Below are 11,446 nucleotides of genomic sequence, written 5' to 3'. Positions count from 1 at the left end.
ACTCATTCATTGCAGTTACAGTGCTGGTTGGTTGTAGCGAGAGTGGAGGTAGGGAGAAGCACGTTTTATGGTTTGTAAAAGTGTTTAATAAAAACAGTGTTAACAGTGCTGAATAAAAACTTAAACATGAACTCACTCATAAAAACAGCAGTTCTTTGCTGCATTGTTTGACAGTCTATTTCTGGTGTTGGTTTTAAAAGTTCTGACATCTCACAGAGTATCAAACTTTGCTGTGGCGTAGGAAGCTCCAGGCAACGTGATATGAGCTATCCGATTAGCCAGCAATGGGCACACTTGATTTGGCTCTCCGGGTCCGCCGGGTAGGCGGAGTTTGTACCTTCAGACGCGCAGGGCAGCTGAATCAAGTGCACTTACCGCCAACAGCGCGAGACGAATTGAAAACAAATAGGAGCGCAAGGGTTTATCTTTGGCTTTTCTACAGAAATATTTTACGATCGACTAGGAATGCCTTGAAGATCGACCGGTTGTTGACCACTGCTCTAGATACTGTCCCCAGCCAGTCCCTCTGTCATGGCCCGGGAGCAATTATTTCCTGAGCATTCCTCTGATACATGTCACCATTGATTCACATCACAACAGCATGATGCAGGGCTATTTATGTCCCATTTCTTAATTTCACATTCCAGACCGCTTATTGCATTCACCCTGTCACATTACAGGGATAATCCAGGAACAGAGCTGGAATATAGCTTATGTGTGTGTTGAAGTGTGTCAAATCTTAACTGGTTCCCTGGGTCCCTCTTTCAGGGGCCAGGGATCAGTATGTAAGTGGCTCCTGTGGGTGATAGGCCCTGATGTCACAGGACATAGTGCTCCTTCGCTTGAGGGGTGAACCAGAATGGAAAACGCAAGTAAACACAGAGGCAAAATGGGAGGAGCTTCCGATAGTGGTTTGTGGAGTCAGTGGACTGCCAGTGGGTTTTCGCAGAATAAATGCACTTTCAGAGAAAAGGGATTTATACCGCTGGGGGAAAAAAAAGCGACACAGTTTATTCCTGCTTTTCTGAAAACTGCCTTAAATTATTCATTTGTTTGGAAACTCAGATCACAGCTGGACTACATTGCTGCGGCAGTTCAGGGACTAGGTTTCAGCAGTGGTGGAGGAGACAAGCCAAGCAAACAAACACACGGAAACCAGATGGTAAGCAGATAGCCAAATAGACAGAGGCAGGCCCCGAGTCAGAGCAGGGCAGACAGAGGTGTTGTGATATTGGCCCTAAAGTTAATTTGTAGCGTGCCTGCCCTTACCAAAAAACAACATGAAAAAATAATTTGTTTTTCACATGTGAAACTTCATATCCAATTTATCACCTGTGAAAGTTTTAACATGTGAAACCACAAATTTCACATGTAAAACTGCAATTCAAAAAACATGTTATTCTCCTCACATGTGAAAAGGTGGTGTTAACATGTGAACATGAACATTTAATACATGTAAAAATATGGTTTCACATGAAAGTTTAAGCTCAACATGTGAAAACAGCTATTTCTCATGTCAAATTTGCAGTTTCACATGTGAAAATCACATTTTCACTTGTGAAACTGCAAATCACTTGTGAAACTGCTAATTTCACATGTGTTTTTTTTGTAAGGGTGTAGCAGTCCTCCAGACATTATTCATCACAAGGGTTGGGCTTTCCACCTGGACACATTTGTTTCACCCCAAGTTGAGCAACGTCAGTGTACCCATTATAAGTGATGTACAACTCTGTGGGCTTAGCTTTTAACGCCAAGCACTAGTGTACAGTGCTGTATAATGAAACATGCTGGAATGTGTTATGTGCTCTATTTAAAGCATGCAAGGCTCCCTGAAGGTGAGCATCTGGCCTCCCAAATTATGATGCATAACATAACATGAATCTTAACTAATGCAGGATATTAACCATTTATTTTATTATTATAAAACAATTTGAATCAAAAGGAAGCTTTGTATGACTGTTGAGGCTGACCAAGGCTTGGTTCATGCTACAGCTCTCCCACAGCCCCGTCATCAAAGGCTCTATTGATATTCTACAAGTTCACTTCTGACCAATTTATGTTTTGCGTGTCACGTGATGATTGTAAAATGTTATATTGATTGTTTATTTTAGAGTAACACGGGGTGCCCTTGAGACAAATGATTATGATTGGGTGACCACCGGCCCTCCACATAACACATCTCTAATCACTCCCTGTCACATCCTACTCTAAACAGTATCACATAACCATCTCCACATCATTCTATATCACTGTCCATATTATCCCTCCTGCATACCCTGTATCGCTCTACCTCCCCCATGTCATCCTACACCACCCGTTATCTGTCACCATCCATTTTACCTGGTTATTCCCTACATGCTCTGCATTAGTCTTCAAACCTCATTACTCCCATATCACTCTCAATATTCCTCTATCACTCCACATCCCTATGGCTCTCTATCTTCTCCAAAGCACTCCATCCTGGGTTCAACATCATAGGTTCCCATTTTGGTACAGTACCTACCTACTACCTAGACTGTCTGCAGCTGTTCTTTTCCTGCATTTATCCACTGACTTCACAGCTGTGTGTGGGTTGCGCTGCCTGCCGCCCAGGGTTTCTTTGCACTCTCAGGCTCTTATGTAAGACAGAGGCAGGTGCTGCAGACACGTTTCACTCTGGACATGTGAAGTTAGTGTGTGTGTGTGTGTGTGAGAGAGAGAGAGAGAGAAAGAGAGAGAGAGAGAGAGAAAAGTTGGCTCTAGGGAAGCTAGCTATAGTAGCAACTGAGCCACTGAAAGGTAAAAATGGCGACCTCTAAACCAAACATTTGCTGAAACCGTGACCAGACACAATAGACTCCTTTTATGCTGATTTATGCACCATTCTATTAGACAGTAAAAAAAAAAAAAAGATTTATCTTGTGCCAATTATTACAGTTTCACATATGTATATGATTACATCAATGTTCATACATTGTGTCCCATATTGCAGCGTATATGACGTATGGCTTGCACTTCTGCTCTTCTCAGAATCATGTGTCTCAGAGGACATAGATCACTGCTCTGCTCTCATACATGAGCTATGGTGATATTTATGACTTGAGACCTAGCAGGTTGGTATTTATGAATCTTGACCTGGAGGCAGCTCTGCAGAGTGGTCACTAGCTGGTCACAAAGTCATAAAATCTGATTTTAAAACTAATCCTAGCCTTAACCCTAACCTTAACCACACTGCTAACCCTAATGCCTAATCCTAACCTTAAAGACCAAAAAGCACATTTTTGTTTTCATCAATCTTTACGATATAGACAATTTTGACTGCAGCTGGCCCATCTAGCAGAAATGTAAATGTTAATGTAAAATTGCTCAGTTCTGTCTCCAGGGCAAGATTCATGACAATAACAACCTGTTGAGCCCACTGGACATTCCTTGTACTGTTAGCCAATCTTATATGGTGGACAGAGATATTGACGGACAGGTGAAATTAGGTGTATGGAGATTACAAGGCCAACTAGAAATCTTCTTCATCTTGTCCACCTGTAACTTCATTAAATAAATCCACTGCATGCAGCGATATGACTCCGCGTATCCGTTTACATATTTCATTTCAATGCGTTCTTCCCCCCTAGAAGCAGCTGATGTAAATATTGAGAAACAAAAACTGCATAAATAAATAATTTGAAGGAGCTGCTGCTAAAACAAAGCAAACTAAAAAGAGATCCCTTTTTGAAACGATTGAACAACCAAATTGAAAGTGGGACGAATGAGAATGGGGCGGCAGGTAGCCTAGCGGTTGACAGTGCTGGGCCAGTAACCGAAGGATTGCTGGTTTGAATCCCCGAGTCAACTAGGTGAAAAAATGTCGATGTGCCCTTGAGCAATGCTCTTAACCATAATTGCTTCTGTAAATCGCTCTGGATAAGAGCGTCTGCTAAATGAGATGTATTCTGAGACACGTGAGGGGTGCCTTCCCGCTGACGAGCTTGGCAGCATGTACCTGTAGTCTTTCAACGACAGATTGAAGAGTGTTTCAGGCGTTCCAAATCCGGATATGAAATTAAACTTTCATTTCGCATTGTTCTGGTTCTCGGCCAAGACCGGCATAGAAAATTATTCCAGCTTTTAAAAACAAACGTTCCCGACTATCAGCAATAGAACAAATACAAATGTTGCATGTCTTATCTATCAGTGTAGAAGTGATAAGATGCCAGCCTACTGCCAAATAGGTCAATGATTTCATTATTTTTCATCGCATATAGTTGCACATTTTGTTGACCCTATGGTTCACCTCAAGGTGTTCTGTATCTGTCATTGCTAAAAAGAGAGCCAGACATCACCAACTCTGACCAACTAAAAATAAGATAAATGGAATTCTGTGTGAACTCTAAGCTACAGACAACAGACCGTATGGAGTAATTAAGATATCTCAAACGCCAAAGGGCATGGAACTATGATATTGTGTTTTAGTCAAGGGATAGATAGTCAATCTTGTATCTGCTGCAATTCTATCCCCTAGGCCAGCAGCAGGCCTGAGTGACGTGTAGCTGGGTCCTCAGGGGAAACATTTCAAACCAGGCCAACCTTCCGACCCCCGATCTATATGCCAAGACAACTAGCCCCAACACCACTTATCATTCTGTCCATGTTAGGGTCAGGGGGAAGGGAGGGGACAACTTGGCTGTGGACGTGCTAATGCTAGCTGTCCCCTATGAGACAGGCCGTGACTGTGGGGGATGGGATTGCTGTCCCTGAAGACAGAGTGAAGAGGATGGCAACCCCATTGAAGACACATTTTGTCATTCTTGTCCTGAGACAGAGGGAGGCGGGGTGAAAGAGAGAGTGCCTGCGTGATTGCATGTGTTTTGTGTGCGTGATCTCCCCCAGTCAAATACATAGAAGCAATGTATCTTTTAATTTCAAGCTTAATCAACATCATTTTGCAAACTATTAATGTTGCTAAAGCAGGTTATAACAATCCATAGTTAACTAAATTAAATACAATAAAAAAAAAAAAAACTTGACCAAGAAACAGAGCTGTAAAGATAGTAAAGCTATACCTGAACCATTACACAATGTCTCTCTCATGCTAGCTCCCACTCTCCCTGCATTTTCCCCACATTCTAAATTGGCTTTTTAAGGTGTGACAGCAGTGTTTTACAGTCTTTTTTACAAAGTGTGAAATATAATAGGACCCTCTAAGCCTCCATCTCCCTCTAGTTTCTAGTGAGAGAATGTGATTTATAACGCTATTGAGATCCCCCAGCTGCACCCCCTCCTCCCTCCAATGGAAACGCTCGTAGCGTAATTACTTTACAAGATGGATGGAGCCCATCCAGGGTGCCCTGGACCCCCAGCTAAATCAAAGCCCCCTTTCTGTCGGGTCGAGAACCGCTCGCAAGAATGGCTCACGCGTCAGAATTGAGTGCACCTCCCATTCCCCCAGCATCTCTCATACATCCTCCTCTCACCTGTACAGCGCCACTCTGTGCCGTAGATCAGGCCCCTGCAGCACCTATGAGCGAGAGAGGGATGGAGGTAGAGAGAGACAAGGGGGAGACTGAGATGCAGGTGTGTACCACAGTAGAGGACACTGCACGACTCTGCCCTGTCATTCAAAGACGAATGAAAGGGTTTCCAGCTTTAAGAAATGAAATGCCAAACTCTGAGCCTGTGTGTGTCATACACTCACATCAATGGGCCCGGTCAGCACCCGGTCCAGTCACACACACTGTTTGTCTCTGGCATGCGCAGCGGCATACTCCCAAACTCACACATTCACATGCACACCCACACACACCCTGACAGACACATGAGAGCACACAAACAGGATTGAGTCCTCCCTTTCTTTCTCTCTTCTCTCTCTCTCTCTGTACCTCCCTCTCTCTTCCTCCCTCTCTCGCTCTTCCTCTCCTCTCTCTCTCCCTCTCTCTCTGTACCTCTCTCTTCCTCTACATTATCTCACTCTCCTCTCTACCTCCTCCTCTATCTCTCTTTCTCTGCTCTCTCTCTCCCTTCCCCTCTCTCTCTTTCTCTGTCTCTCGCTCTTCCTCTCTCTCTCTTCCTCCCCCTCGATCTCTCTTCCTCCTCTCTCTTCCACCCTTTCTCTCTCTCTCTCTCTCTCTCTCTCTCTCTCTCTCTCTCTCTCTCTCTCTCTCTCTCTCTCTCTCTCTCTCTCTCTCTGTCTCTCTGTCTCTCTGTCTCTCTGTCTCTCTGTCTCTCTCTCCCTCCTGAGCCCGGCTGTAACTCCCAGCTCCCCTGCCTAGCTCCCAGGTCTTGCCCCTAGGCATGGACCAATTTACTGGAACTTGTGTGTGCTTGCGTGCATGGGGGTGTGTGTTTGGCAAGTGAAGTTATGCGAGGGCTGTAGCTGTTTTAATCCATGATGAAGTGTAGCTGTTGCATTTGAAATGGCTCAGAGTGATTACCCCTCCTAAGACCACCCCTCATCCCTTTGTTCTACAGGCACATCATGTCACGGTTTCGGCCGAGGCTGCCTCTCTTCCTTGCTCGGGCAGGCTTCGGCGTTCGTTGTCTCCGGAATACTAGCTGCCACCGTTGCATGTTTCTATGTTCGTTTGCTTTTGTCTAATTGTTGTCACACCTGTTTTCGTTTAGTGAATTAGTGTCCTATAAGTTCTCCTTGGGTTTGTGTTAGTGTTGTGTGTGATTGTTTTCACTGTCGTGCTTTGTTGCTGGATGTTTTGACTATTTGCTCGGTAGAGCTGTCCTCCATAGTTTGGAGAGTTTTGTCGCACCTGTCTGTGCGCCCGTTTTGTTTCGCCTGCGCGCGGAGTTTCGCCTTCGGGCTATTTAGTGCTTGCACGGTTAGAGATTTCACTAAAGTCTTTGGAACTATACTTCTGCGTCCTGCGCCTGATTCCACCACCACACCCACTTACACATCCTTGACAGAATCACACACCTTTAAATGGAATCAGCAGGAGCCGAAGCAGCGCAGGCGACGCTGGAGGACAGGGTCCGCCAGCTAGATGACCAGATCCTGCGGATGGGGTCCGCATTGCAGGAGGTGATCACCACCATCAGAGGCTGGGAGACCCGAGGGACACCTCCACTACCATCGTCCCTGCCCGCGCCATCGGCAAGTCAGCCTCTTCCCGCTCCGGAACCCAGAGGAGTTCGACTCTCGCTCCCGAGGGCCTACGATGGGACCGCTGCCGGGTGTCAGGGATTCCTTCTCCAGGTGGAGCTTTACCTGGCCACCGTGCACCCGGCGCCCTCGGGGCACGAGAGCGTGTCCGCCCTGATCTCCTGCCTTTCCGGTAAAGCGTTGGAATGGGCCAACGCAGAGTGGAGGAGAATAGACGCTAACACCATCACCTACGACGAGTTCTCCCGCCGCTTCAGGGCGGTGTTTGACCATCCCCCGGAGGGGAAAGCGGCGGGGGAGCGTCTGTTCGGCCTCCGGCAGGGGAGGAGGAGTGCCCAGGAGTTCGCCCTAGAATTTCGCACTCTAGCGGCGGATGCAGGGTGGAATGAGCGGGCCCTCATCGATCACTATCGATGTAGTCTACGTGAGGACGTCCGTAGGGAGCTGGCCTGTAGGGACACCAGTCTCTCGTTCGACCAGTTGGTCGACATGTCCATCAGGCTGGATACCCTGCTAGCTACCCGCGGACGTCCCGAGGGGGGTCCGTCCATTTCACCCTCCAGCGCTTCCGAGCCGTGCCCCATGGAGCTCGGTGGCGCTGGCGCTAGAGAGAGGAGGGGTCGGAATACGAGGGGGTCCATCTCCTGCACCAACTGTGGTCGGGGAGGACACACCGCGGCTAGGTGCTGGGGATGGCCTCCTAGGGGGGAAGACGACAGGTCCCGCACTGGGGAGTCCTTCCAGGTGAGTAGGCGCCCCACTCACCCAGAGCTCTCTGTTGCACACTTTTGTATACCTGTGCGTTTTCCACAGGTAGCACCTCATTCCCAGCATAAGGCGCTGGTAGATTCAGGCGCGGCTGGGAATTTTGTTGATAAGCAATTTTGTTTAGCCTTAGGGATTCCCCTTCTACCTGTTGACGTTCCTTTCCCCGTTCATGCCCTAGATAGCGGTCCGTTGGGTGCGGGCTTGATCAGGGAGGTTACAGCGCCACTTAGGATGTGCGCGCAGGGGGGTCATCAGGAGATGATCCAGCTATTTCTGATCGACTCGCCTGCGTATCCGGTGGTGCTGGGCATGCCCTGGTTGAGTACCCATAACCCATCTATTTCGTGGCAGGAGAGAGCTCTGATGGAGTGGTCTGCTCAGTGTGTGGGTCGATGTTTGGGCGTTTCCGTAGGGGCTACCTCGGTGGAGAGTCCAAACCAGGTGCCCGCATTGCACGTTCCCCCTGAGTATGGGGATTTGGCTATTGCGTTTAGTAAGTCGAGGGCGACGCAGTTGCCGCCCCATAGGCAGGGAGATTGTGCGATAGACCTCCAGGCAGGAGCTGCGCTCCCACGGAGCCATGTGTATCCTCTGTCTCAGGAGGAGAAGAAAGCTATGGAGACTTACATAGACGAATCTCTGAGACAAGGATACATACGGCCTTCCACTTCCCCTGCGTCCTCGAGTTTCTTTTTTGTGAAGAAAAAGGATGGTGGGTTACGCCCGTGCATCGATTACCGTGGTCTCAATCAGATCACGGTGAAGTACAGTTATCCACTCCCGCTGATTGCGACCATGACTGAGTCATTGCATGGGGCGCGTTTCTTCACTAAATTAGATCTCCGGAGCGCGTACAACTTGGTGCGCATCAGGGAGGGCGATGAATGGAAGACAGCCTTTAGTACCACCTCGGGCCATTACGAGTATCTTGTCATGCCATACGGGTTGATGAACGCTCCGTCAGTTTTCCAATCATTCGTGGATGAGATCTTCAGGGGCAGGGGGTGGTTGTGTACATAGATGACATTCTCGTGTACTCGCCTACCCGAGTCGAGCATGTGGCCCTGGTGCGCAGAGTGTTGCGGAGGCTGGTGGAGCACGACCTGTATGTCAAGGCAGAGAAGTGTCTGTTTTTCCAGGAGTCGGTCTCCTTTTTGGGGTATCAGTTGTCTGCGTCAGGGGTGAAGATGGAGGTAGACCGGGTGTCAGCCGTGCGTAATTGGCAAACACCAACCACTGTGAAGGAGGTGCAGCAGTTTTTGGGGTTTGCGAATTACTACCGGAGGTTTATCCGGGGTTTTGGACAGGTGGCAGCTCCCATCACGTCTCTTTTGAAGGGGGGTCCGGTGCGTCTGCAGTGGTCTGCCGAGGCGGACAGGGCGTTTGGGAGGCTGAAGGACCTGTTTACCTCGGCCCCGGTGCTGGCGCATCCGGATCCCTCTTTACCATTTCAGGTAGAGGTGGACGCGTCAGAGGCCGGTATAGGAGCCGTGCTTTCGCAACGGTCCGGCGCGCCACCTAAACTCCGCCCCTGTGCTTTTTATTCCAAGAAGCTCAGTCCGGCGGAGCGAAACTATGACGTAGGGGACAGGGAGCTGTTAGCCGTGGTACAGGCCCTAAAGGTGTGGAGGCACTGGCTTGAGGGGGCTCAACACCCTTTCCTCATTTTGACGGACCACCGTAACCTGGAGTACATCCGGGCAGCGAGGAGGCTGAACCCTCGCCAGGCGAGGTGGAATATGTTTTTGACCCGGTTCACATTCAAGATCACGTACATCCCTGGGTCACAGAATGGTAAGGCAGACGCACTGTCTCGGCGGTATGACACGGAGGAGAGGTCCGTGGAGCCCACTCCCATACTGCCGGAGTCGTGTCTGGTGGCACCGGTAGTGTGGGAGGTCGATGCTGAACTCGAGCGAGCGTTATGCACCGACCCTAGTCCACCTCAATGCCCGGAGGGTCGGAAGTACGTTCCGCTCGAGGTTCGGGATCGATTGATCTATTGGGCTCACACGTCACCCTCCTCTGGACACCCTGGTATCGGCCGGACAGTGCACTGTCTTAGTGCCAAGTACTGGTGGCCCACGTTGGCGAGGGATGTGAGGGTTTATGTTTCCTCCTGCTCGGTGTGCGCCCAGTGTAAGGCGCCTAGACATCTGCCTAGGGGTAAGTTACTACCCCTGCCCGTTCCACAACGACCATGGTCTCACCTCTCGGTGGATTTCCTAACTGACCTTCCTCCTTCACAGGGGAATACCACTATACTGGTCGTTGTGGACCGGTTTTCTAAGGCCTGTCGTTTGCTCCCCATGCCGGGCCTTCCTACTGCCCTGCAAACCGCCGAAGCACTATTCACCCATGTGTTCCGGCACTACGGGGTACCTCGAGGATATTGTGTCTGATCGAGGTCCCCAATTTACCTCCAGAGTCTGGAGAGCTTTTATGGAGCGATTGGGGGTCTCGGTGAGCCTCACCTCGGGTTACCACCCGGAGAGTAATGGGCAGGTGGAACGTGTGAACCAGGATGTGGGTAGGTTTCTTAGAACATACTGCCAGGACCGGCCAGAGGAGTGGGCAAGGTACGTTCCCTGGGCCGAAATGGCCCAGAATTCCCTACGCCATTCCTCCACTAACCTAACCCCTTTCCAATGTGTGTTAGGTTACCAGCCGGTTCTGGCACCTTGGCAGCAGAGCCAGATCGAGGCTCCTGCGGTGGATGAGTGGGTGCGGCGCTCGGAGGAGACATGGAACGCTGCACATGTCCACCTGCAGCGGGCCCTCCGGCGTCATAAGGCGAGCGCCGATCTCCACCGCAGTGAGGGACCGGTGTACGCACCTGGTGATCGAGTCTGGCTCTCTACCAGAAACCTGCCCCTCCGCCTGCCCTGTCGGAAACTGGGTCGGCGGTTTGTAGGGCCATTTAAAGTCCTGAGAAGGTTGAACGAGGTGTGTTACAAATTACAACTACCTGTTGAATATAAAAGTATTAACCCCTCGTTCCATGTGTCTCTTCTCAGGCCGGTGGTAGCTGGCCCACTCCAAGAAAGTGAGATCAGGGAGACTCCTCCGCCCCCATTGGACATCGAGGGGGCACCGGCGTACTCCGTGCGGTCCATCTTGGATTCGAAACGTCGGATGGGGGGTCTCCAATATCTAGTGGAGTGGGAGGGGTACGGCCCGGAGGAGCGGTGCTGGGTGCCAAGGAGGGACATTTTGGACCCGTCTCTCCTGACGGAATTCCATCGTGGGCACCCGACGCATCCTGCTCCGCGTCCTCCTGGTCGTCCCCGAGGCCGGAGTCGGCGCACGTCGGGAGCCGCGCGTCAAGGGGGGGGGTACTGTCACGGTTTCGGCCGAGGCTGCCTCTCTTCCTTGCTCGGGCAGGCTTCGGCGTTCGTTGTCTCCGGAATACTAGCTGCCACCGTTGCATGTTTCTATGTTCGTTTGCTTTTGTCTAATTGTTGTCACACCTGTTTTCGTTTAGTGAATTAGTGTCCTATAAGTTCTCCTTGGGTTTGTGTTAGTGTTGTGTGTGATTGTTTTCACTGTCGTGCTTTGTTGCTGGATGTTTTGACTATTTGCTCGGTAGAG

General features: G+C 49.7%; 1 pseudogene across 1 annotated transcript in view; it reads left to right on the top strand.

The window, feature by feature from the left end:
• Positions 1 to 1,024: 1,024 nt before the first annotated feature.
• Positions 1,025 to 11,446, top strand: part of LOC311118990 (neuroligin-2-like) — an 88,560-nt pseudogene continuing 78,138 nt past the window's right edge. Inside the window, exon 1 of the transcript XR_014615726.1 lies at positions 1,025 to 1,162. The product of XR_014615726.1 is annotated as a neuroligin-2-like (transcript). The remainder of the gene's footprint in view (positions 1,163 to 11,446) is intronic.

Source organism: Coregonus lavaretus (genome assembly GCF_964263955.1).
Source record: "Coregonus lavaretus genome assembly, contig: HAP1_SCAFFOLD_441, whole genome shotgun sequence".
Classification (NCBI taxonomy): Eukaryota; Metazoa; Chordata; class Actinopteri; order Salmoniformes; family Salmonidae; genus Coregonus; species Coregonus lavaretus.
The sequence above is the reverse complement of the archived record's forward strand: the minus strand, read 5'-3'. Positions and strand labels throughout refer to the sequence as shown.